This window comes from Orycteropus afer, unplaced genomic scaffold, assembly GCF_000298275.1.
Source record: "Orycteropus afer afer isolate SDZICR_OR568_19922 unplaced genomic scaffold, OryAfe1.0 scaffold00027, whole genome shotgun sequence".
NCBI classification, from domain to species: Eukaryota; Metazoa; Chordata; class Mammalia; order Tubulidentata; family Orycteropodidae; genus Orycteropus; species Orycteropus afer.
In genome coordinates, this window is record NW_006921614.1 from 19,469,333 (window position 1) to 19,474,851 (window position 5,519).

Consider the following 5,519-nt stretch of genomic DNA (forward strand, 5'->3'; position numbering starts at 1 on the left):
AGTATGGAGGGATGTACACTGGGAAGTGGTACCTTGGGGAGGAAATTGGAGGGGAGCTGTTGCATTGTGGTAAATTGTGGTAATTGACATGAGACAAAGTATATGTGAACTGCTGTATCGAGAGTGATTTTGCTCTGTAAATCTTCACCCAAATCTAAATAAAATAAAATTAAAAAAAAAAATCTGTTTAGCTATTTTATTTCATCATATCTCTTTAGCTACTCACCATTCAAAAGCAAGTTTTAGAGTCTTTTCTGACATCCATTTTTGTCTTTACTTCTTTTCTTGTCTTTTTTTTTACATGCAGTAAGAAATTTCATATAACAGAAAAAGATATAAACAAAGGATGCAGACAGTGAAGTCTTAAAGGGGGACCAGCATGGAGCCTCATGTCTCAAAGAGGACCCACCTACCCTCCCAAGGTCAGATATTTACTGTTCTAGGGCAGCCCCTGGCTTAGGATGTCAAAGCCCTGTGGGCATCCCTCTACTCAGTGTGCCCAAGTTCTGTTCTGCTCCACTTTGCTGGAGCCACTGGTTGTCTCCACTACTTCTAGAATCCTCACTGGTGGCCCATAGCTCTGAGCATGTTATGGATTGTTTTAAAAAATTATTATTATAAAATATTTCAAACTGGACAATCTACTTCTGTAGAGACACCACCTCAGAAACCCAAGGAGGGGTTGCTATGAGTTGGAACCAACTTGATGTCAATGAGTTTGGTTTTTAGGTTTATTTGCAACAGAAAAAAAAGACTAGTGCAATGATCCCCCATGTGTCCATAACCTAGCTTCAAGCACTATCATCTAATGACTAATATTTCTTTCTTTTTAAATCCCTTCACCTATATCAAATCTGTCTCTATATTATCCATCTCTTTTCCCTAACTTGCCACCACCTCCCATCTCTGGTAACTGACAAAGAGATTTCCCTTCCCTGTGTAAACCTTTCCTGTCTTTTTAGTGACCTTTTTCTTTCTTCATGTATGATGTTCTTGATGTCATCCCACAACTCTTCTGGTCTTTTGTCATTGGTGTTCAATGTGTCAAACCTATTTTTCAGAGAGTCTCTAACTTCAGGTGGGATATAATCAAGATTGTATTTCACTCTTGTGGACTTATCTTAATTTTCTTCAGGTAAAACTTGAACTTGCATGTGAGAAATTGATGGTGTTTTCCAGAGTCACCTCCTGGCCTTGTTTTGACTAATGATATTGAGCTACTCCATCACCACTTTCTACAAATGTAAGTTATCTGATTCCTGTGTATTCCATTTGATGAGGTCCACGTGTATAGCTGATGTCTATGTTCTTGAAAAAAAATATTTGCAATGAATGTTTTCAGTCTTGAAAAAGTCTATCATGTGATCTCTGGCATCATTTCTATCACCAAAGGCCATATTTTCCAACTACCAATGATTCTTCTTAGTTCCCAATTTTCTCATTCCAATCAATACATTCCAATTATATAGTTGGTCAATTTCAGACTGCAGAAGTTGCTGAAAACTTTCAATTTCTTCATCTTTGTGGCTTTAGTGGTTGATGTGTAAATATGAATAATAGTAGTATTAACTGGTCTTTCTTGTAGGCATATGGATATTATCCTATCACTGACAGCATTGTACTTCAGGACAGATCTTGAAACGTTCTTTCTGACGATGAATGTGACACTACTCCTCTTCAATTTGCCATTCCAGGCATAGTAAACCATATGGTTGTCTGATTCAAAATGGTCAATACCAGTCCATTTCAGCTGACTAATGCCTAGGATATTGATCTTTATGCATTCCATTTCATTTTTTACAGCTTCTAATTTTCCTAGATTCATACTTTGTACATTTTATGTTCCAATCATTAATGGGTGTTTGCAGCTATTTCTTCTCATTTTGGGTCATGCCCCAACAGAAAATGAAAGTCCTGAAAGCTTTATTCCATCCAGGTCATTAAGTTCAACTCTAACTTGGGGAGGTAGCTCTTCTCCACTTTTATTTTGAGTGCCTTTTAACCTGAGGAGCTCATCTTCTGAAACAATATTGGACAATGGTTCACTGCTCCTCAAAATTTTTTAAATAATATATCAGACAGTGTTTCCCTGCTACTCATAAGGTATTCAGTGGCCACTTTTTTTTTTTTTCATAAATGATGGCCCTGTCCTTCTTCCTAGTCTGTCTTTGTCCAGAAGCTCTGTTGAAACCTATCCTTCATAACTGAACCTTCTGGTATTTGAACTACTGGTGGCACAGCCTCCAGCCTCACAGCAAGTGCAAACCACCACAATATGACAAACTGACAGATTAGTGCTTGACTCAGCCAATAGGAGAAATTTTCAATGCATGCTACGGTCTGGATGGAGCATGAAGACATTGTGCTAAACAAAATAAGCCAATAACAAAAGGCCAAATATACATGACCTCACTTATATAAAAATTTAAAAAAAGGCAAAATATAAAGACAAAGTTTATTAGTGGTTACCAAGGGTGAGAGGAAAAGGTAAAAGGGGAGTTAATGGTGATGGAAAAATTACATTGATTAAAGTATGGTTGCACTACAAATTATTGTAATTGGTGTCAATAAGTTGTACACTTATTAAAAATTTGAATTGGGAAAAGTTATGTGATAGACATATTTACAACAATGAAAAACGTATCTGTGGAAGTTGCTTATGTACATAACACATCAAGGGATTTGTTTCCTTGATTTGGAAGTTTAGGGTCATGTTTCATGGAACACTCAACTTCTTTGGCCTAGTAAGATGTTCAGTGCCTCTGTTCTATCTCCCAGTTTGTGACGTAGTGCCTGGGGTTTTAAAAGTTTTCATGTAGCCACCCAAGGTATAACAGTTGGCCTCTACTCACCTGGAGCAACAGAGGAAGAAGGAGAGTCAGGAATAGGAGAAGGATGTGGAATGTATGGCTAATCGCCTCCATGAAACATTCTTTTGCTGTGACACCAGAACTGAATGGTGCCCAGCTACCATTACTGAACATTTAGACCAAAGATACCACAGAAAAATCCCGATCAAAAGGAGGAAAATATAGAACAGAATTTCAAATTCTCATGGACTTCAGACTTTCTGGAACCATGGAGGGTGGATGAACTCCTGGAACTATTGCCCTGAGATAATGTTTAAACCTTAAGTGAAAAATATCCTCTGGAATCATCTTAAAACCAAAGATTACTTTAGCTTAATAGTGAAAAAGATCTACCTTGCATATTACACTTTTTTAAGAATTGTCTATGTGGGATCAAATTGACAACAGAAACTTGAAAGATTAAATAGGAACCTTAGGGGCCAGTGAGCTTATGTTAATAAAGAAGGAACAACTCAGAAAAAGAGGGTAAGGATGATTGCATAACTCAAATAATGTGATAAATTACACTAAATTTTGCATGTAGAAACTGTTGAACTGGGAATGTTTTGCTGTGTTTATTCTCAACAACAACAACAATATAAATAAAATTTGGTAAAATATTGGCTAAGGCACTTGACTGCTAACCAGCAGGCTGGCGGTTCAAACCCACCAGCCACTCCCCGGAAGGAAGGTTGGGCAATCCTACTTCCGTAGTGATACTGCCTCGGAAACCCAAGGAGGGGTCGCTATGAGTCAGGGCTGACTCGACGGCACATAACAACAACAACAACAACATTGCTACAATCCAGACACACTAACATTGTATCAATTTCAGGGGATGGAAAGTCACTAGTAGTATGGGAATGCCTGGTGAGCTGTATATCTTGAAGCCCCTGACTGCATCTTGCCTTCAGCTAATCTGACAGACAGACTATACATCTTCTCCTCCAGGGGAATTGTTGTCCTAGTGAGTCATGTGGAAACTGTTGATCATCTTTGCCCCAGGCAACATAACAGGTGATTTCTGGTAAAATGTTAAAAAACTTTGCTTCACTCCAAACAAAGTTTTGCCTCACGATAATGTGGACTTCAACATTGAAAACATGTCAAAGATGCTTGCCGCAGCAAGAAATACCTGTCCTCCTACTGGAGCTGCCAACTTCATTACAATGATGATAACCCTAAACAATCCAGGCCAGATCAGCACTGAAAAAAGTTCCAGAGCTGGATGGTCATACTGCTCAGCTGACTGCAAAGAGAAAGCTGATCTGGTAAGAAGCTGGAGGAGACTTAAAGTATTGAAATCTATTGACAATGCCCTCATTCACATGGTTTCTGACTGGCTCATGTGTGTGAAGAGCTACTCAGATTGCTCTCACTGGGATAATTTTTTATTATCCAGGATATGAGAGCCTACAGCTCTGTGTGTCATAAAGGCAGTTAACAATAAGGCTGATGTAGTCAGCAAGGTCAAAAAGTCTTCAGAAGTCTCAGAAGACTAAAATAATATTTTGTCCAATACCTATCATGTCAGTTTTAATCAGCAGTGGAAGAACTGACTCAGCTGTTGATCCTGATGGGCTGTTTGAGTCATTGGTGTTTTAGAGTAAAATATTGGCTAATGATAACAAAGGATCACAAAACCTTCCAAAAGAAAATAATGCTCTGTGGCCTATTTATTTAGAAGCCACTTTAAGTTTTTATATTTTAAAATCAGTATTTTAAAATGGAAATAATTTTATCACAATCAGTCTCAAAATTTTAAGACTATTAAAATAATTTTCTAAAAAACATCAAACAAAATATAGGATACAGGTGAGGAAATATAGGATACAGGTGAAGAAATCTCATGGGCAGTAGAACAAAAAGTCGAAAGGGAAAAAAAAAAGGAGACAAAAGGGAGAGGAGGATCCAAGATGGACTCTGCAGATATACTATCCAGACCTCTAAAACAAAGACTTGAGAAACCAAGTGAAATGGATACAGATAACAATCCTGGGACCCAGAGATTCAAAGAAAAGAATTAAGAAGTAGATGAATATCAATGAAAGGAATAGACTAAACAAAAACAGTGAAAAAGGAGGTACATAGAGTGATGGACAGCCAACCAGCATAGCATGGCCATTTGGCATTATTATAAGCAGCATTGCCCCTTGGAGCAGGAATCAGATAATTGGATTTGCTTACCCAGAATTGCACTAGCACTCATATCAGTGATCAGTGATCAGAGAGGACTTCCTCTCACTTTTTTTAAAAAAATATTATATATATATATGTGTGTGTGTGTGTGTGTGTGTGTGTGTGTATGTATATATATAGAGAGAGCGCCCTTAAAAGTCTTGGAATAAAGCTTGGTCAATGTACTTCCGTAGTGATACCACCTCTGAAACCCAAGGAGGGGTCACTATGAGTCGGGTCTGACTTGATGGCACACAACAACAACAACCCCTAAAAATAAAAAGTCAAGCCCACTGCCATTGAGTCTATTCAGACTCATAGCTACCCCCAATGGGTTTTCAAGGCAGTAAGTCTTTATGGACGTAGAGTGCCACATCTTCCTTCTATGGAGTTCCTGGTGGGTTTGAACCACCAGCCTTCTGGTTAGCAGTCAAATGCATTAGGCACTGCACAACCAGAGTGCTGACACCCCTTCTCTCTCTCTCTCTCTCT